Below are 23,119 nucleotides of genomic sequence, written 5' to 3' on the forward strand. Positions count from 1 at the left end.
AACATATACCGAACCGAATGTTCGTGCTTTCTGATAAAGAAAAATCAGAAGCGCAAGCTGAACTGGAGCGGCTTTACGTAAAAGGTGTAATTAAGCAAACTCAACACGAACCATTAGAATTCGTGTCCAATATATTTACCAAAAACAAAAAAGATGGTGGTTGTCGCATCATCATAGATCTGACAAAATTGAATACATTTGTACAATATATTCACTTCAAAATGGAAACCTTTGTTACTGCTAAACAATTAATTTCCAAAGGTTACTTCATGGCCAGCATCGATTTAAAAGATGCTTACTATCCAGTGCCTATACGAGGTGACCACAGATGTTACTTAAAATTCAACTGGATGGGACAACGCTGGCAGTATAAAGCACTGCCAAATGGGTTATCATCAGCCCCCAGGCTGTTCACAAAAATTTTGAAACCAGCCCTAGCGTTTCTACGGAAACGAAAACACATGGTTATGGCATATTTAGATGACATACTCATTGTGGGCAAAACTTTGGAATTGGCCAAACAAACCGTAACAGCCACAAAACAGTTATTTGAAAAATGGGATTTATTATCCATCCAGTTAAATCTAAACTAACGCCTTCCACTACTATGGACTATTTGGGGGTTTCACCATTGACTCAGTTCACATGTCGGTGACTCTGCCTAAGGGAAAGGCTAGAGATTTAATAGAGGCTTGCAATAACCTCATTGACATCAGCAAACCATCCATCAGATTGGTAGCAAAAGCAATTGGCAAATGGTGGCTGCCTTTCCAGCCACACAATTTGGACCTTTACATTACCAAAACTTACAGAGAGCAAAAATACAAGCACTCAAAAGCAATGCAGGTCACCTTGACAGACCTATGAAACTACCAATCAAAGCTAAAATGGAACTAAAATGGTGGATAGATAACATCTGGCTTTGTTCCAATCTAATCATTGTCAGTAACCTTTCCATGGTACTAATATCTGATGCCAGTGCACTTGGGTGGGGAGCCACCAATACCATCACCAGCTGTGGAGGTAGATGGACTGCTCAGGAGGCATCATTATTACTCACACTGGGCATAAACTACCTGGAAATGTTGGGTGCATTCCATGGCCTAAAGTCATATTGTACTGGGTCATATCACCAGCATGTTAGACTACAGATAGACAATACCACCATGGTAGCATACATTAACCACATGGGTGGAAACAAATCGACATCATGTGACAATCTGGCTAATACAATTTGGCAATGGTGTATCCAGAGAGATATTTGGATATCAGCCACTTACCTACCAGGAAGACTAAATTTAGTGGCAGACACCAGGTCATGCAAATTTAATGAAAACACCGAATGGATGTTGAATAAAAAGGTATTTGCTGATATTACAGCAAGATATGGAACACCAGATATCGATCTATTCGCATCCAGACTTAACCACCAGTTATCAAATTATGTTTCATGGGAACCAGACCCTGGGGCAGCGGCGACAGGTGCATTTTCGCTGCATTGGGGGAAATTGTTTATTTACGCATTCCCTCCTTTCTGCCTCATCAGTCGGGTATTAAGGAAAATACAACAAGACTCTGCGTCTGGTATTGGTAGTACCCGATTGGCCTACTCAACCATGGTTCCCAGTGGTACTAAACATGGTATTAGAACCATGTATCACCATCCCACATAGACCAGATTTATTGCTACATCCCGTAACAAGGGATAGCCACCCATGCCATAACCATTTGAACTTATTAATTTGTAGAGTTTAAAAACACCTCTACTACAACTGGGACTGACGGACCGAACAGTGAACATGATCTCGGCGGCCCAAAGACAGTCAACCAAAAAACAGTATCTGGTCTATATCAGGAAGTGGGAGATGCATTGTCACAAAAACAACATCACCTACAGAGACATGAACATCCCGTCTGTTCTGGAATATCTGGCAGGCCTCCACTATGATGAGGGGCTCAGTTACAGTGCCATCAACTGCGCCAGAAATGCCCTATCGACTTACCTATGGCAGGGGACAGAGCGTTACTCTGTTGGGACTCACCTACTGGTAACAAAACTTATGAGGGGAATTTTTAATACTAATCCCCCAAGAACCAGGTACTCCCAAATATGGGATGTAAGTATTGTCCTGAAGATACTCAGGAATTGGTCTCCAGCAACAGCTCTGTCCCTACACAGACTGACATTAAAAACAGTCATGCTAATGACATTGGTCACGGCACAGAGGGTACAGTCACTGCATAAACTAAGACTGGACAACATGACTTCCTCAACTGAAAATATTACGTTTCATATCTATGAGTTAGTAAACCAAACAGACAGGGATCAGCAGGCCTCAATATACAATTTAGGTCATACCCAACAGATGACCGTCTCTGTATAGTAAGACATTTGTCGTTATACATGGAGAAAACGAAAATCATAAGAGGCAATGAAAAGGCACTTCTGGTCAGCCACAAGCAACCACACAAAACAATGACGGTCCAGACCATCTCAAGATGGCTGAAACAGGTGCTAACACAGGCTGGGGTGGATACTAATATTTTAAATCTCATTCCACCAGGGCTGCAGCTACATCGGCAGCGATACAGTTGGATGTACCAATGGACCAAATCCTCAAGGCAGCAGGATGGTCTGGGGGGAAAAAACATTCCAACTATTTTACAACAAACCAGTAATGAAACCTGGAACGTTTGCAGAAACAATTTTAAGTTCTGTAAATTAATTTAAACCCATAAAAAGGGGTTATAATTTTGTGTTAATAAATTTTATGATTTCAATGTCGAATTCATGTCCAAATTATGTTAACACAATTCCTCCTACAGTCATCAAGGCAGACGTGATGCATGGACTCGTTTCCACGGCATGAAATCACAGAGCTTTAAAATCTTCACGTAGTCACTCACATGACTCCGAAGTAAAATAGTAAGATTAAACGAGAACTTACCAGTTTGAAGTTTGATCTGTATTTTATGAGGAGTTACGATGAGGGATTACGTGCCCTCCGCTCCCACCCTTGATCATATACTCAACTGGTATCTCATCTCTAATCTTACTATGTTTAGTCATTACAGTTATCTGTGATTTCACACCGCTGCTTTGAAGAATGGCACGCATGCGTCCTGGCGGGCTTCTTCACGTAATCCCTCATCGTAACTCCTCATAAAATACAGATCAAACTTCAAACTGGTAAGTTCTGGTTTAATCTTACTATTTATATTCCCTCTGTGATGGCAGTCACACATTGGTGACAGGCGTTGCAACATTTCCATCTTTGCCATTGTGAATGAGACAGACGATGCCAGCATCACATGATGAGTAGTGTGTGACGATCACAGCCCAACTCATCACTCACACACACACAGTGGCTGTAAATATACCGCGGGTGTTCTCATCGCTGAGCTGAAAATGTCTTGTCCCCTCTCCAGTTCCCGCTCAGCCGTATAAAACATTACTCTTACTATTTAACTCTCAAGCAGTTTGGTTTCAGGGGCAAGGTTAGTATTTATTCAACGTACCTTGTCGTTCTGAGAAAGTCTTTTTCTCCTCAGCCTCCGCGGTGACGTTTGATGCAATTTGTTGGCTGGCTCTGCACGACAGACAATAAATAGGAGTTGTCCGTATCGGTTTGGAATGGGACTCAGAAATAAACCTAACCAATACGAGGAAGGAGTTGACCTTCCCTTAAAAGGATGTCAGTGGTCAGTCAGGACTTTAGTGACAATATGGCAGCTGCTTTTAATTTTCAGACTACTTTTTTCAACCTGAATTTAAATTCCCAACTTGCCAGAATAATATCTGAACATGTTGTTTGCGCCAGTTAATGCTGTATTGTTCATGCTGACAAAGAACGCAGAGCACAATCAAACCCAGAGGTGTCTGTCTTGGTATAAATCAAACAGGCAATGTACATTCAGCCCATGTGAAGACAGTGCTCCAAAGTCAGAAGATAGACACAAAATGCTGGAGTAAAGGGCCCATCCCACTTACGTGTCCTTGGCACGCAAATTACGCAACCTCGTGGTCGCGTTGAACCGCGACGGGCATCGTATGGCCGCGCGGGGCCAGTCCCACTGAGAAGCGCGGAGGGGTATGTAGTTGTGCGCGACGGCCAAAGTGGGACAGGCCCAAGACCCTGGCGCGACGCAACGTCTCACCTCGAACAGCAGCAGAAGCAGGCAAACGATCGCCGAGCTCGGCCTGGGGCTCACGGCCGTTGCGATCCGGATCCGCCCCCACTTCAACTCCCAGAGCGGGGCCAAGCAAATTGAAGATGGACACAAAATGCAGGAGTAACTCAGCTGCACCGGCAGCATCTCTGGAGAGAAGGAATGGGTGACGTTTCGGGTCAAGACGCTTCTGAAAGAAGGGTCTCGACCCGAAACGTCATCCATTCCTTCTCTCCAGAGATGCTGCCGGTCCCGCTGAGTTACTCCTGCATTTTATGTCCATCTTCAAATGATGCCACGTGCTCCAGACGGCTGTGCGGGCGCATGAAGTCGCGCGCGCCCTTCGCGAGACTGTCGCGCCTCAACGCGACCACGAGGTCACGTAATTAGCGTGCCAAGGACACGTAAGTGGGACAGGGCTTAACTCAGCGGGATAGGCAGCATCTCTGGAGAGAAGGAATGGGTGACAAAGAAACATCACCTATCCATGTTCTCCAGAGATGCTGCCGGTCCCACTGAGTTACTCCAGCATTTTGTGTCTGTCCTTCTTAATGGTTTGCTGCCAAAATATTCTTCAGATGCATTTTTGGTCCGTTGGACTCTATTCCATGCACGGCAAAGATTCATGGAGTTTTTTTCTTCGAACAGCCAAAAACAAACTCCATGTCACCGCAGTCCCACTGAGTGCATCCAAAACGTTGTGTTTTAATTTCAGGCTTCCAACATCCAGAGCAGTTTATTTTTGACACAAGGTGGTAGTTAGTTGTAGGTTTTGCATTTGAAGGATTGGGACCATGTAATTTTTACAGTCACTGCATATTAACCTTTCAGTGATCGGATCAGCTGTGCGGAGGCAACAATTTCGGGTTATGAATGAAATGAAAAGATGATTGCCAGTGAAACAAAGTCATCGGGGTGATTTGTAAATTGAAGTTAGTCATCCTATAACATCTGTGGCAAGGATTCAAGGGGAGAAAGCAATTTGTCCACAACATCCTACAATCTATCGACAGTGCTGACGTCTCTCAGGTGAACAAAGAGACTCTAATTCAGCCTTGAAGGTTTGGTTGACTTTCTCAAACCACCTCGACTGAAGCGTAGCCTTGTAATTCAATCAGACTAGACATGCTATCTTGTAAAGTGATACATCCATAAAGTAAGTGGATTGTTGGCAGGCCAACAAGAAACTTACGGAGCATTTGGTCAAACATAATATTGAACCTGGTGCCTAAATGTTTAAAGAATACTCTGAATGTAGTTGATAACCTATAAACATATCATATTTGGATCAAAATCGCTCACGCCCCCATCCATTTGTGATCTACTCGGTAAATAAGATCTGTTTCCGTTCACGGGTCAAAAAACAGGGGAGTGGAGAATTAAAGTAACTGACATTGTGACTCACCGTATCTGTGCCAATAACAACAAAATTGACAATAGACAATAGACAATAGGTGCAGGAGTAGGCCCTTCGAGCCAGCACACCGCCATTCAATGTGATCATGGCTGATCATCCCCAATCAGTACCCCATTCCTGCCTTCTCCCCATATCCCCTGACAACCTTGACAAGGTTGGTAGGGGGAGATGAGGAGGAGTCTTCTAATCCCGAGGGTGATAGGGGACTGGATTACTTTTCTCAAGAGAATGGTAGATTCAGAAACAGTCATCGCGTTTGAGCAACACGTTTGAGGATATAGGTTTAAGGTGAGGGGGGGGGGGAGGATTTAATGGGAATCTGAGGGGTAACCTTTTCACACAGATATATGGAACGAGCTGCCGGAGGAGGTAGTTGAGGCAGGTAGTATCGCAACATTTAAGAAACATTTGGACAGGTACACGGATAGCACAGGTTTAGAGGGATATGGGCCAAGTATCGGTAGGTGGGACTAGTGTAGATGGGACATGTTGGCCGATATGGACAAATTGGGCCAAAAGGCCTGTTTCCACACTGTATCGCTCTATGACCTGTGAACAGTGAGGCCTCAGGCCCTTCAGCCCATCCTCAATCAGCACCCATAGTCAGGATCGAATCTGGGGCTCTGGCGCTGTAAGGCAGCAACTCTACCGCTGCGCCACCGTGCTTGTGTGGAGGTGGATTGGAAATGTATCAACATCTGCAGGGAATACCCTGACATGTATCAGTATTTGCAGATGTTGCCCAGGTGTGGTCTGTGGGGGGGAACCCCATGAATTGCATCAATATTTACAGGTGTTGCTCTGAAATGGTTTAGCGAGGGTATTAGCCAGCACTGTATGTCCAGGGACAGGTGATCAACTAAATTGAACCTGTCAGTGTGGCGTGACTTCTGTGGCTGGAAGTTTAGTTCACTGGCATGTGTAAATATTTGCTTGAAATTTCTCACCACACATCATCCCTTGTAGAATTGCTCCGTAACAGCTCACACCACAGTGGGCCGGCAAATAACATCTGAATTGCCTCTTAATTTAAACGTAGTAACCACTACATTTCACTAGGCCTCGGGGAAGGTGGCTGTGAAGAAACTGCTATCTACTGTACAACTGGAAGCAGCAAGGGGAAGGGTAGTAATGGAAAAATGATCGTAGCAAGTTGGAATCCTGTTGGCTGAAGAATATATAATTGTGTTTCTCCTGATATCCAGATACTAATACAGGGGAACTCACACCATCCTTGTCTCACTCTCACTGACATGGAGCCCGTTTCCTCTCTAACCACCACGTAACCAGGAAACACTCTCTTCTCCCTTTTGACTCCAATCTAGGCCAACGTACCTCTGTATTACATAAGGTAGTGAAATGCCGAAGCAAATGCATAGGCTCCGCCTATGAATTAGATCATATCAAGGCAGCACAGCGGGTAGAGCTGCTGCCTCACAGCGCTAGAGTTCCGAGTTCGAGCCCCACCTCGGGTGCTGTCTGTACGGAGTTTGCACGTTCTCCCTGTGACCATGTGGGTTTCCTCCAGGTGCTCCGGTCTCCTCCCACATCCCAAAGACGTGCTGGTTTGTAGGTTTATTAGCCCTGTGTAAATTACCCCCCCCCCCCCCCCCAGTGTGTAGGGAGTGGATGAGAAAGTGGGATAACACAGAACTAGTGTGATCGGGTGATCGATGGTCGGGGTGGACTGGGTGGGCCAGTGACCTGTTTCTATGCCGTATCTCTAAACCAAACTAAATCCCTATTCGAATTCCTCTTTTCCACTCATTCTAAGATTCTGAAAACCTATCCTTTTACCTTTAAATTCACTCAGCCACCAAGCGTGTGGGATAGACAGTTCCGCAGGTTCACACACCCACTGTAGGCCCAAGAGCCTGTTTCTGCACTCTCCTGTTCTATGTTCTAAGTGGCGGCACTTAATCTCGCAACCAAGTCCACGGAAACCCAACAATCCCTATAACACACTGGAGATTCCAACTTCCAGAAACAGGGAGAGGCCTGCATGGATTTCCCACTTGCAGGTGAAGAGGTAAACACAATGTACAGAAAGCCTTCTATCCAGACAATGTAGAGAAACATTGGCAGCTCTCTCTAACACTCTCACATACAGATGCAACTTTTCTTCAGTAACTCAGCGCCTTTCATCTTGTGGGTGGTTTCCTTCCTGGCCAATTCTAACAAACCCCACAGGGCTCCCGATCCTAACTTCCAAAAGATTGCATCATTTATCAACAGACAACAGGAATGCACGCCAGGAGTTTTCAGTTAATGTGTAGCAACAGAGATGACATGTTGGAATGCAGAGAGGTAATATAAAATGCAATCCTCTGATACAGCCGTCCTTGCTCCAGACTGGTGGGAGTCTCTGATCACAATCTAAAACTTTCAAGTTCCAGACCACCTCTAAAGTTATAAAATACTTCAAGGAAGTTCACACCAGGAAACACGAGAGTAAATGATACATCGCTTGGTCAAAATATTTTTGAAACATTATTTTTGCAAAGTCTTTCAGAACATGAGAGAAGATGAGAGTAACCAGATGTAGTGAAAAGACAAGGGTGCCCAAAGAAGCCTGGAGTGGAGGAGTGGAGATGTCTGGGGTGTCTGGAGAGTGGAGACATGAACGATGGAGGAATCTGTAAATGGGAATCAGAATTCAAAAACCAATGTGTAGAGGATCAGAAGCACATGTATCAGTGCTAATGTTGGTGGTGGGTGGGTGAGGAGACACGCAGGAGAGGCGAGTCACGGTGGCGCAGCGGTAGAGTTGCTGCCTTACAGAGCTTGCAGCGCCGGAGACCCGGGTTCGATCCCGACTATGGGTGTTGTCTGTGCGGAGTTTGTACGTTCTCCCCGTGAGTCTTCTCCGAGATCTTCGGTTTCCTCCCACACTCCAAAGGCGACAGGTTTGTGGGTTAATTGGCTTGGTAAATGCAAACATTGTCCCTAGTGCGTGTAGGATAGTGTTAATGTGCGGGGATCGCTGGTCGGCGCGGACCCATTGGGCCGAAGGGCCTGCTTGCGCGCTGTATCTCTAAACTAAACTAAAAAAAACATGTATACAGCAAGCAACGATAAGGGGAGGGCAGAAGTTTTAAATAACACCTCCTCACCTTCCCTTCACTCTCCCCACAACCAACAATGGACCATTGTGGGCTCCACCTTTCCTTGATCATCGTTGCTGGCTTCAATCTGTCGGTGTGCATATCGTTCATTAATTTGTTCTATGAACCTTTTCATATCTCTTGGTTCCCTCTTCCCTGACTCTCAATCTGAAGAAGGGTCTCGAACCGAAACCGGGAGCCTATTCCTTCTCCCCAGAGATGCTGCCTGACCCGCTGGTTTACTCCAGCATTTTGTGTCTATCTTCGGTGTTAAATAACTGGCCAGCTGAGGCAACAGTGGAGGTGTGATCAGAGAAGCAGCTTCAGGCTGCCTTGATTCCAAAGACAAGAGGGGAACATAGCTCAGTGTTAACTACTAACTTAGGGAAGTTCTAATGTAAAGATCATTAAATGTGACCTTGGATAAGTCCAACTAATTTCCCAAAATATGCAAATTTGCTGTATTGATCCCAGCTCATCTTTACACAATTCCAATTGCCAAACCAACATGCTTGTTTGTGAGATCACCACACACACACACACACACACACACACACACACACACACACACACACACACACACACACACACACACACACACACACACACACACACACACACACACACACACACACACACACACACACACACACACACACACACACACACACACACTGTGTGGATTCCCAACGTCTGATTTTACAACAGTGCCCCCTCCCCCAAAGCACGCCAGTGGCCGTGAGTAGCCTCGAGTTACCCCGGTCTAATCAATGGTGCTATTGAAATGCAAATATTCATTCTCCGTTAACTCGCTGTTGTCCTCTGTTAGCTGCTCATTGACATCAAGTTAACTAACGGCCGACCTTGGGAAGGCCTATCGTCAACTCCCTGACCTCGCTGGGTGCCTGCAGTCAGAAGGAATTACAAAAGTGGGCTCAGCGTTTTATAGGATGGCCAAAATCCCATTCTGAATGTTTAAGAAGGAACTGCAGATGCTGGAAAATCGAAGGTAGACAAAAATGCTGGAGAAACTCAGCGGGTGAGGCAGCATCTATGGAGCGAAGGAAATAGGCAACGTTTCGGGCCGAAACCCTTCTTCAGACTGAATATTCCCATTCTGAATGTCCACTGTGAAATGATTCAGAGAATGGAAGTGACTTGAGTGGTCTTTGCCCAAGGCTGCAACACAGTTCATATTTCGCTTGGGTAGCTTTCAACCCAGAGGTGTGATCGTTGATCTCTCTAATTTCAAGTAACCGCTGCTTTCCCTTCCCCCCCCTCCCCTCCCCACCCTAGTGGTCCTTCTAGTTCCACTGTTCGCATCCCTGTGACCCTCCATTATCACCTCTTCCCCACCAACAATGGGCCATTGTGGGCTCCACCCTTCCTTGGTCATCTGTTGCTGGCCCTGTTTTGTTCTGACCTCCAGTTCCCTTCCCTCTACTTTCAGACTGAAGAAAGGTCCTGACCCAAAACGTCACCCATCTTCTTTCTCCGGAGATGCTGCCTGACCCCGCGGAGTTACTCCAGTACTTTGCGTCTATCTCTGGTACAAAGCAGCATCTGCAGTTCCTTTCTTCACATTTTCCTGTTTGGGTTGCGAGATGTTTACACTTGCGTGTAAACACAAGACCATGAGATGCTTAATAATTTGTTTGTTATTCTGTTAAGTCAGGGCTCCCAGAGGAAGCATGGTCTCATAGACTAATTGATCCATTTGATCATATCATGAACTGCACCTTTTGAAGTTTCCCCTCTCTTTCATCTCTCCCACAAGCTTTGATTATGTTTGTTGATCCGATGGAAACGGGCAGCCCGGAGGAGTTGCTCTCCCAAGTCAACCGGTCGTGTCTGACCTCACGCAGTGAGGGATGATAATGTGTTCGTCTCTCCTTGGGACATCACATGGATCCTCATAGCCTTGCCTTTCTGCACAAGGGATGTGTACAAGCACAGACCCAGTTAATGTGTATACACACGGGTACACGTGTACATACATGCATGTGTGCACACACATACACAAACACGTGCCTCGTATACATACATCTTCTTCTCAAGCCCTTTTCTCCTCTAGGGAGCAGAGGCCATTGACACATGTCCTCCACCTCACTCAGCTGTTGGCAGTTCTTTCGAGGTCTCCCCAGTTGAGCCCACTCTCAGACACTTCTGTATACACACACGCACGCACACATTTGCCTTACAGCGCTTGCAGCGCCGGAGACCCAGGTACGATCCCGACTGCGAGTGCTGTCTGTACGGAGTTTGTACGTTCTCCCCGTGCCCTGCGTGGGTTTTCTCCGAGATCTGCGGTTTCCTCCCACGCTCCAAAGATCTACAGGTATGTTGGTCAATTGGCTTGGTGTAGGCGTAAATTGTCCCTAATGTGTGTAGGAAAGTGTAAGTGTGCGGGGATCGCTGGTCGGCGTGGACCCGTTGGGCCGAAGGGCCTGTTTCCGTGCTGTATCTCTAAACTAAACTTTTCTAAACCCAGGCACTCGCAGCTGTGAGCCAAACACAGACTAAGGCAGTGGGGACCAGTTTGACCACTGTGGGGGGATTCATGTCCCTCCAGTTCTGTGGGGAACAGAAGGCGTAATCAGATGTAAATCGCAGGGAAACCCAACTGATTCACCAATCAACCTCCCGCTCAGATGTTTTTATAGAATAGGAACAGAAAAGCCTTTGACAGCTACGCAGTAAATGGGCAATTAAGATATTTGCCCTTTAAGTCACGGCCTGGGCCTCAGCTGATCACAAACGCTAATGTCATGGGGGCCAGGCAGCTCCCGTGGGTTGGGGGAGGAGGGGAGGGAACCTGTGCATCTGCATTCAGAGAGCCCAGCTCATGAGAAGTGTGCAGCAAGGAATTGCAGATGCTGGTTTAAACTCAAGATAGACAGAAAATACTGGAGTAACTCAGCGGGACAGGCAGCATCTCTGGAGAGAAGGAATGGGTGACGTTTCAGGTCGAGGCCCTTCTTCAGACTGCAACAACCAGGTTCAGGAATATCTACTTCCCCACAGCCATCAGGCTATTAAACTTGGCTCGGACAAAGCTCTGAATATTAATAGCCCATTATCTGTTATTTGCACTTTATCAGTTTATTTATTCATGTGTGTATATCTTTATATAATGGTATATGGACACACTGATCTGTTTTGTAGTCAATGCCGACTATGTTCTGTGTGCTGAAGCAAAGCAAGAATGTCATTGTCCTATCAGGGACACATGACAATAAACTCACTTGAATCTTGAACGTTACCCATTCCTTCTCTCCAGAGATGCTGCCTGTCCCGCAGAGTTACTCCAACATCTTGTGTCCATCTCCAGCTCATTAGAAGCTGGGGGGAGCTGTACTTGCAGATTTGCAGTGTGAGTCAAGGCAGGTAGGGTCAGGTTGTAGCTTGTAGGTGCATGTGTGGTGTGTGGGAGCCTCCTGGTCAGTTGGAACAGATAACTGCAGTGTCTGGTTTACTTTAGTATTACCGAGCAGAAACAGGCTCCTTGTCCCACCGAGTCCAAGCAGACCAGCGATCCCCGCACACTAGCACTACCCTACACACACACGAGGGACAATTTACATTCTGTACCAAAGCCAATTAACATAGAAATCTGTACGCCTTTGGAATGTGGTAGGAAACCAGAGCACCCGGAGAAATCCCACGCAGTCACGGGGAGAACGTACAAACTCCGCACAGACAGCACCCGTAGTCAGGATTGAACCCGGGTCTCTGGCGCTGTGAGGCAGCAACTCTACCGCTGCGCCACCGTTCCGCCCTGGAGCCAGTCCATCTACAGTTGAGTAGTACTCTGAAGAGATAGTGTTGTGTCTGTAATATATATAGGACGTGCCCCAGGCACCTTGTGCGCTGTAAACATCCACATAGAGCAGGCAGACAACAACCTGGCCAAGAGATCTGCCTTCCTGATGGAGGATGAACATTGACCTTAGACACCCAGAGGTAACGCCCCTCCCCATCCACACAATTGTGTGTTGTGATCTTTCATTCTGATCTGAGAGGGAGGAGGAACTTCCGAGACTAATGTTAAAGTGAGAGTTCCCTTACAATGGGAACCCTGCCTGGAGTCACAGTGGGCAGAAGGACACTTGTATGGCTGAACCTAAACCCCCTGACACTTTTATACAGTTCCGACTGGAAGCTATAGAAATATAACAATTTTTGAACCATTTACTGCTCAAACAACATGCCCCACACAAAATAGCCAGATGTAAAATATATTTACAACAGGCATATCGAATTGGACCCAAAGAGCTGGAGTAACTCAGCTGGGCAGGCAGCATCTCTGGAGAGAAGGAATGGGTGAGTTCAGCAGTCTGAAGAAGGGCCTCGACCCAAAATGTCACCCATTCCTTCTCTCCAGAGATGCTGCCTGTCCTGCTGAGTTACATATAGATGTTCTCCAGAGATGCTGCCTGACCCGCTGAGTTATTCCAGCACTTGGTGTCCTTGTGTGGATAAACCAGCATCTGCAGTCCTTTGTATCTACAGGTACTTAGAATTGTCAGCTCTTGATGCTGCCTTTGTACTATGTGTGTGCCTATGATCACAGAACAGATAGCAAGGCCCTTCAATGTTGGAGTAGGTGTCCTGTAGTCTCGAACTAGAATAGAATAGCCTTTTATTGTCATCCAGACCGAAGTCTGAATGAAATTTAGAACTGAGGTAGAGACCCAGGGTTCTCGATCCCTGCTTTAGTCCAGTTATTCACCGCTATCAGTACAAGTGAATCAGTTCGGTGAATGAAGCCACCTTGTGTCCTAACATGGGCCACACCATGGGAATGCCAACAATGGTGTCATCTTGAGGAGATCCCGACAACATCATCACACACCAATCATCCCCACAATGGAACCATCTTGTAAGGAACCCAACCATGGTGGTCACACAGTTTGTGATGTTAACTATTGTGTCTCACTATGATAATCCCAACCATAGTGTCAAACAGTGGGGTCTTGTACAGTGTGGCCCAAACAGGATGTTCCCAACAACAAGACCATACAGTGAGGAAGTTCCCAATAAAGGTGCAGACGCACTAAGTCACGAGGTATGAAGCAGTTTGATATCCTGACATATTGACAGGACCATTTCAATAGACAATAGGTGCAGGAGTAGGCCATTCGGCCCTTCGAGCCAGCATCGCCATTCAATGTTATCATGGCTGATCATCCCCAATCAGTACCCCGTTCCTGCCTTCTCCCCATATCCCCTGACTCCGCTATTTTTAAGAGCCCTATCTAGCTCTCTCTTGAAAGTATCCAGAGAACCCGCCTCCACCGCCCACTGAGGCAGAGAATTCCACAGAATTCCATTTTCATTATAGCTACACTTTTGAAAATGAGTGAAATAAATAATCTCGTCTGTTTGAAAATTATAAGATCATCAGTGATAGGAGTAGAATTAGGCCATTCGGCCCATCAAGTCTACATCGCCATTCAATCATGGCTGATCTATCTCTCCCTCCTAAACCCATTCTCCTGCCTTCTCCCCATAACCCTGACACCCGTACTAATCAAATTGATGGTAGACACAAAATGCTGGAGTAACTCAGCGGGACAGGCAGCATCTCTGGAGGGAAGGGTGACGTTTCGGGTCAAGACCCTTCTTCAGACTGATGTCGGGGGAGTGGGTGGGACAGAGATAGAATGTAGTTGGAGACAGTAAGACTGGTGGGAGAACTGGAAAGGTGGGGGAGGGGATGTAGAGAGAGGGAAAGCAAGGTTTACTTGAAGTTGGAGAAGTCAATGTTCATACCGCTGGGGTGTAAGCTGCCCAAGCTAAATATGAGGAGCTGGTAATCAAATTGATGTCAGGGCCACTTATGTGCGCATGTTCCTTTTGTTGTTGAGCTCAGTTTTGGATTGGTTGGATGTTGGGATCATTTGTTGTTTGATCGGAGTGGGGAAACCCGCTTCAGTGAGTTACAAGGATCACATTTCCAACATCAAAGCTTCAGGCAACTCTCAGCATCACTAGTCTGCCCCAACAAAATGGGAAATAGTTCCTCTCCACACCCTGGGAATTTATGCTCCAACGTCTAAATCAAAGTTTGGCACGTAAAGGACAAAGAGGGGTGGAGGCAGATAAAGGGAGGGAGAGACAAAGTGGTGGAGATGCAGAGAGAGGGAGGGACTTCCTCATTCACAGACCACAGTCTGTCCATATTGGTGGAAATGTGACATCCTCGATAACAATCAGCACAGGAGCACCTCAAGGTTGCGTGCTCAGCCCCCTGCTGTACTCACTCTATACCCATGACTGCGTAGCCGGACATGGTGCGAACTCCATCATTGAGTTCGCCAACATCACCACTGTTGGTTGACGTATCACTGATGGTGAAGAGTCAGAGTATAGGAGAGAGATCGACCGACTGACCAAATGGTGCCAGCACAATAACCTGGCTCTCAACACCAGCAAAACCAAGGAACTGATTGGGGACTTTGGAAGGGGTAGGATGGGGACCCACAGTCCCGTTTATATCAACGGGTCGATGGTGGAAAGGGTCAAGAGCTTCAAATTCCTGGCCGTGCATATTTCCGAAGATCTTTCCTGGTCTCAGCACTCTGATGCAATTATAAAGAAAGCACATCAGCGCCTCTACTTCCTGAGAAGATTACGGAGAGTCGGTATGTCAAGGAGGACTCTCTCGGACTTCTACAGTCCGTAGAGAGCGCAGTAGAGAGCATGCTGACCGGTTGCATCGTAGCTTGGTACGGCAACTTGAGCGTCCAGGAGCGGAAAAGAATGCAGAAAGTTGTGACCACTGCCCAGTCCATCATCGGCTCTGACCTCCCCACCATCGAGGGGATCTATCACAGTCGCTGCCTCAAAAAGGCTGCCAACATCATCAAGGACCCACACCATCCTGGCCACACACTCATCTCTCCACTGCCATCAGGTAGAAAGTTCAGGAGCCTGAAATCTGCAACATCCAGTTTCAGGAACAGCTACTTCCCCACAGCCATCAGACTATTAGACACAACTTCAAACAAACTCTGAACTATAACAGCCTATTGCACTTCATCTGTTAATTTATGTGTCTATAGACACACTGAACTGTTCTGTATATATGCTTACTATATTCTGTTGTGCTGCAGCAAGTAAGAATGTCATTGTCCCCTGGAACACATGACAATAAAACTCTCTTGACTTGACTCTCGAATGGAGAGAGTAAGTGAGAGATACTGTATACATGGTGGAAGGGTCAGATGGGACGGGTAAAAGAGGCATATTGATACATAGAAACATAGACAATAGGTGCAGGAGTCGGCCATTCGGCCCTTCGAGCCAGCACCGTCATTCAATAGGATCATGGCTGACCATCCAAAATCAAGCTTTTTCCCCATACCCCTTGATTCCATTAGCCCCAAGAGCTAAATCCAACTGATAAAGTAATCAACTGGAGAAAGAGCAAACATGGATAGATATACATGCATCCATAAATGCAACACGCACACATGGACACATGCATGCACGGAATCACACAATTGCAAACATCTACACGCAAAAACACATACATTAGTCTCACGAGAATCTTGTGCAATCACACACATGCACAAACACATAATCAGTTTTAAACATGCAAAACACAGAGAATCTTGTACACACACACACACAAACACACACACACACACACAATCACACACACACACACACACAATCACACACAATCACACACATACACAAACACACACAAACACTCACATACACAAACACTCACATACACAAACACTCACATACACAAACACTCACACACACACACACACACACAATTACACTCACACACACACACACAAACACACACACACACACACACACAATCACACACACACACACAAAAACACTCACACACACAATCACACACAAACACTCACACACACACAAACACTCACACACACACAATCACACACAAACACTCACACTCACACACACACACACAAACACACTCACAGCCTTGTACACTCTTTCAGTCACACACGGTAGTAAACACACACACTCACACTCAAAGTCTTACACTCGCACACACAAGGTCTTAAACACACACTCTCACACACAAGGGGATTTAAACACACACATAGTCTTTCACACACAAGGTTTTAAACACACATATAAACAGCGGATAGATAAGTCACATGTAATGAAGCAGGCAGTGTATGTATCATGTGTGTGGGAGCACAGCGGTGCACAAAGACAGACAGTGAAACACACAAAGAGGAGGGCAAGGCACAAAAGAACAAAGCGAGCGAGGCAGCAGAGAGACTTGTAAATCTATCAGTACACGGGTCTCTCACCTCGTCTCCCCGTTCCCACACGGGCTGCCCGGCGTGGGTGGGTTGCACCCTCCGCTGCCCCCGGCTAGAGCAGAGGTCAGTGGATCTCACACCGACCCCAGTGTTTCTCCGGAACCTCTCTCTCCCCACGCTTCAATCTCTAGGTTGAACAGTTTTAAGTCCACGTAGCGGCGACCAGTAGTTCCAGACGGCAGCGGCACTGCTTCAGTGACAGGCTGGGATCGTGTGTTGCTTAAACGGCTGGAGGGGTGGGGGGTGGGGAGGGATTGAGGGGAGGGGGGAGGAAGCTAAATCTGCCTGTCGTTTGCAGCTGGCTGTGTTAGTGGGACTGGCCCTCCCTCGCCACCGCCGCCGCGCTCAGCCGTGAACATTCCTCTCCTGCTCTGCTCAGAGCTTCACAAGGATCCGGTTTCACTGCCAGCCACTGACTGACCTCGCTGGCGATCTGCTCCCACTCCTAAAGCACTCCAGCTATCTCCCCCCTCCCCCTCCCTACCCTACACTCATCACAAATACATCGCTGCTCACAGTCAGACAGCGAGAGAGGGCAGCAACGGCGACTGAACACTCACTCAGAGGCTGGGAGATAGAGAGTGGAAGATGTTACACACATGAACTCACACCCACACACTCACACTCACACACACACACAAACTGTTATACAGTGACTTACAGGCACTAAACCAGAGACAAAGACACGCACACAGATGTCCAGAGAGGGAGGAGAGATGCATGTACTTGGAGACACACACAGAGACAAAGGCGCAGATAGATAGATACACGTGGGTGAACGAGGGGGGACACGCCGGCACATAGAGGCTCGGTTCAGGTACACTGCGCGCACCGAGACATCTGGGAAGCAACAAGACAGAGACTCAGAGAGACACAAAGATGAACAAAGAGGGAGAGAGAAACTGTGAGGGGGGTTGTTGAGGAATCTCTAATAAAGAGGACAATAATTGCCAAGTATTTCTGGAATTAGGATATAAGCAAAGGCTGTATCCAGGGCAACCCGTCCTCTGGCGAGACAGATTTACAGTTGTGGTCACCCTCTTTGATGGGAAGTAATGGTTCGTCGAGGAGTAATGTGAGGACTCAGTAGTGAGGGAACTTTGGAGACACGTTACACATCCATGGTGAGTGTGTAGGGAGGAACTGCAGATGCTGGTTTAACCCGAGGATAGACACAAAACGCTGGAGTAACTCAGCGGGACAGGCAGCATCTGTGGAGAGAAGGAATGGGTGATGTTCCGAGTCGAGACCCTTCTTCAGACCCTAACCCATGGGTGAGGTGGGTTCAGGCAATCTCCGAAGGATTCAATGAAGCGCTACAAACAGAAAACCAACCAAACTCGCCCGATAGTTTCATTTTATTTATATTATGTTTTTCTTTCTTTCGTTCCTTCTATTCTCTAACAAATAAATGGATGTACTTTGTGTGGGAGAACGGAGAAGTACTATACCGCTTAAAACTAGAAACCACGTTCTCTGGTGTCAATTGGGAACATGGGAAAGATGGGGCCGTTTAGTCACGCGAGTCTCTTCACGTTCACTTAAGACACTTGATATTGGATCTTACTCAAACGTAAGGCGTTATCAACCACATCAGAACATCAACAGGTCCATGCGCACATCCCTTCTGTTAATGGCACACTTAAGACTAGTCAGACCATGAGTCAGACAATGCAACCCAGACTACAGACCACAAGGAAACCACTTCACTCCTTCATCTGAGGGTTGGTTTTACTTCACAGACTCTCCCACGGTTGGAAGGGTCCCATGTTTGGACTTATCTGAACATATTGACATGATCAATTGCAACACTAATTCCTGATTCAACTCCATTCACCTTCCATCCATCTGGAACCCTGGTTGGTTTATTGGTTACCCCAGTTACCCCAATCATAAAACACCAGCAATCTTCATGTCAAATTCTGACATTCTTCAGACATTCTTCTTCCCCCCCCCCCCCCCCCCCCCCCAGAGGGCTGTGGAGGCCAAGTCAGTGGATATTTTTACCGGTTATGCAGAGAAGGCAGAGAATGGGGTTAGGAGGGAGAGATAGATCATCCATGATTGAATGGCGGAGTAGACTTGATGGGCCGAATGGCCTAATTCTGGTCCTATCACTTATGAACTCGTGAGCTTTCTCAGGGTAAGTTCCAGCTGAAATGTTTCTCCATTCTAGCGCATGCATCACACCCAGTTATAGAGGTACAGGCAGCCGGGCTTACCAATGCAGTCTGTAGGAACCTGGTACTTTACCACAACCAGAGAGCAGAGCTGAACTACTATCCACCTCTTTGGTTCCCCTTGGACTATCCTTGATTGGACTTTGCTGGCTTTACCTTGCACGAAACATTATTCCCTTATCATGTGTCTATACACTGTAAATGGATCAATTGTAATGAAGTATTGTCTTTCTGCTGTCTGGATAGCAGGCAACAAAAGCTTCTCACTGCACCTCGTGATAATAAACTAAACTAATCTGGAAATCCTGCTCCACCACTAGGGTCCAGAATCTACTGAAGCACGTTACACATGAAGTGGCTACTGGGAATAATGAGCCTGTGGCAATCACTTCAGACCACACAACAAACCCAGGAAGACGCTCCCAAAGTAGTTTTGTTTAGTTTAGTGATACAGTGCGGAAACAGGCCATTCGGCCCACCGAGTCCGCACCCTAATGCTGTCCTACACACACTAGGGACAATTCTTTACAATTACACCAAGCCAATCAACCTACAAACCTGTACGTCTTTGGAATGTGGGGGGAAACCGGAGAAACCGGATCTCGGAGAAAACCAACGCAGGTCACGGGGAGAACGTGCAAACTCCGCACAGACAGCACCCGTAGTCGGGGTCAAGCCCAGGTCTCTGGCATCGTAAAGCAGCAAAACTACCGCTGCACCATCGAGCTGCCCTTAGTTCTATACAGCCTTGCAGATGAAATGCTAAGGTGAAGCCCTGTCAGTCTACAAGAGGTGGATGTAAAAGGTCACAACTCTTTATTTGAAGTGGAGTTTGCAAATTCTCCACAGAGTTCTTTTTTTTTTTTTTTTTTTTAATATTTTATTTTATTAGAAGTAAGTACAGTCATATGGCACCAAAGTGCCTAATATATATTTTCATAATACATTTTATGTACAACTTCTTTTTTTTTTTTTGTTACACTGAAAAAAGATTAGAATAAGAAAAAGAAGTTAGATAGTAAAGGATAGAAAGATGTGAAATATATAGTGTGTGAAAAAAGAAAACGAGTAAATGAAAAAAGTTGAGAGAGAGAATAGAGAGAAGAAAAGAAAAAAAAAAAGAGGAGATCATTATTTATAGTCTTGACCAACCCTCGTCCAGTCCTGAAACAGTTATTTTTTACAATTGTGTTGCACCATATGATTCCAAAAAAACGACGAATGGAGACCAACTCGTTATGAATTGGTCTGATTTATCCATTAGGAGGAATCGCATTTCCTCAAGATGAGCGGTGTCCAACATACTTGCAATCCACATTTTAAGCGTTGGTATTGATGTACCCTTCCAAAATTTAAGAATTAATTTTTTTGCTATTATTAAACCATAGTTAAGGAATAGATTTTGAGATGTGTTCAATTTATTCCCATCTTCCATTACGCCAAATATAATCATTTCAGTATTAGGTTCCATTCTTGTCTTGAATAATTTTGTAAATATTTCAAAAATATCATTCCAAAATCTATAAAGTTTTATGCAGGAGACTAAGGAGTGTGTTATAGTTGCCTTTTGGGCTAGACATTTATCACAAGGTCCACAGAGTTCTTGTCAACAATTACCCTTCAATCAATATCATGGAATCAAATTGAATCAGGAGTATCCTTTGCTGTTGATGGCGTCTTGCTTGTAAACATTGCTGCCAAGTTTCTCTAGATTTTCACAGTGCCTGCCTTTAAAACCTGTTCCATTCAGCTAGGAGATGTTTTGGGAATGGTGACAGATCCCACTGGAAGGGAAACCTTCTCCAATCCTTTTGTTTTCCTTAAGCATTGCATTTTGAACATTGGGTAAGCGGAAGCTGTAGGAATATAAATTGGCACCCTTCTGTTTCAATCTGTTCATTTGTTAAATTTGTCAAGATAGCTGAAACACAGCCTTCATGTTAAATTCATCACCTTGGCAATGTGAGGTCATCAGGTCAATGTTGGGAATACAATAGACACCAAAGATCCTATAGCGGAGCAAGATAGACCACTCCTGCTAAATGCAATGGGCTGACGTGTAGTACGCAACGGAGCGGAACGTGGGCCTTTTTTTCATCCATTTCAGTAACAGGACCCGACCCGACCCGCAGTGTAATCAACGTTGCGGGGGAACAGTTTGTGTTAATAAATTATAATTCTGAAAATGAGGAGATGATTTTTATCAAATAACTTTTATTTTTACGAGGATGTTTCCGTAACCGGCTTCCGTCTCCGCGCTAGTATCTTTGCTCCGCTACGGGATCTTTGGTGTGGAGACGGAAGCCGGTTACGGAAATGGGGCCGAAAATGACCCATGAATCTGCCCATGACCGTACTACGTCTTTTATGTCGAGTGGACTATCTTGCTCGCTAGAGGATCTTTGATGGACACTGCATTCAGATACAAAATGCCGGAGTATCTCCGCAGGTCAGGCAGCACCTCTGGAGAAAAAGAATAGTTGACGTTTCGGGTCGGAATCCTTCAGACTGAAGAAGGGTTCCAACCCAAAATGTCACCCATCCTTTTTCTCCAGAGATGCTGCCTGACCCGCTGAGTTACTCCAGCATTTTGTGTCTATCTTTGGTATAAACCAGCATCTGCAGTTCCTTCTGACACAGACTTTGGAATCCGGAGGAAGAAAAGGGGAGGTACTGGAGGACTCCGCGGATCAAGCATCATCTGTGGACCCAGACACACCTATATCCACCTCCTGGTTGTGTAGGAAAGAACTGCAGATGCTGGTTTAAACAAAAGGTAGACACAAAATGCTGGAGAAACCCCATCCCCACATCAGTCTGAAGAAGGGTCTCGACCCGAAACGTCACCTATTCCTTCGCTCCATAGATGCTGCCTCACCCGCTAGTTCCCCTAGCATTCTTGTCTACCTTCGATTTTTCCAGCATCTGCAGTTCCTTCTTAAACACAAAATACTGGAGTAACTCAGCAGGACAGGCAGCAGCTCTGGAGAGAAGGAATGGGCGACATTTCGGGTTGAGACCCTTCTTCGGACTGATCGACCTACCGGTTGCTAGTTCCTGCCCCACCACTCCCTACTGATCTTCACACTGACTCCAGATGAAGGGTCTCAACTCAAAACACGACTGCTACTTCTCTCCACAACTGCTGCCTGATCCACTGACATCCTCCCATGGCTACCCTTTTGTACGCACAGTCCCACCGAGCTGGGTCCTGGACAAGATGCCATCAACATCTGGGCCACTGTGGTTCCCAGCTCCTTCAGGGATGGACCAGAACTCAGGGAAGAATCATTTGTACTGTAACTAAATATCTACCGCCATTATATTCCAATCCTCAATTTAACTGGAATCTTATCAGGTTGTCAAAACCAGTTCTGTAAAATATTAAAACATGAGTTAATGATTTACTCTAAGCATAACTAAACCACTGAAAGGTTAGCGATCAGTGCAGTAAGTAAGCTCTGATTACATTTACATCTTGGGCGTGGAACAGATTTGGAGTTCCTTGGAAGTAGGGCCATCACAGTTTTACAGTTTGGTTTATTGTCACGAGTACCGTGGTACAGTGAAAACCTTTATGCCCCTGTCCCACTTAGGAAACCTGAACGGAAACCTCTGGAGACTTTGCGCCCCACCCAAGGTTTCCGTGCGGTTCCCGGAGGTTGCAGGTGGTTGCCGGAGGTTGCAGGTAGTGGAAGCAGGTAGGGAGACTGACAAAAACCTCCGGGAACCTCTGGGAACCGCACGGAAACCTTGGGTGGGGCGCAAAGTCTCCAGAGGTTTCCGTTCAGGTTTCCTAAGTGGAACAGGGGCATTAATCAGTGGGTTCTTTGATAAGGGCTGCAGTGCGCACCCCAGTGGGACTGAGAAGGGACAGAGGGAATGAGGCACTCACTCCTCAAAAGGCTGTGGAGACTGAGATCG

The 23,119-nt window shown here is 46.3% G+C and overlaps 1 protein-coding gene across 25 annotated transcripts in view; it reads right to left on the bottom strand.

The window, feature by feature from the left end:
• Positions 1-23,119, bottom strand: part of phldb1 (pleckstrin homology like domain family B member 1) — a 229,072-nt gene that overhangs the window by 92,132 nt on the left and 113,821 nt on the right. The window contains exon 1 of one of the 25 annotated variants that reach the window (XM_033049609.1): positions 17,094-17,543. The exons of 22 other annotated variants lie outside the window; for them this stretch is intronic. The gene's annotated coding sequence lies outside the window, so the exon portion shown is untranslated. Of the gene's footprint in view, positions 1-10,430; positions 10,555-17,003; positions 17,544-23,119 lie in introns of those variants that run through there. 2 more of the 25 variants (XM_033049608.1, XM_033049610.1) reach the window with 2 other exon arrangements.

Source organism: Amblyraja radiata, chromosome 33 (assembly GCF_010909765.2).
Source record: "Amblyraja radiata isolate CabotCenter1 chromosome 33, sAmbRad1.1.pri, whole genome shotgun sequence".
NCBI lineage: Eukaryota > Metazoa > Chordata > Chondrichthyes > Rajiformes > Rajidae > Amblyraja > Amblyraja radiata.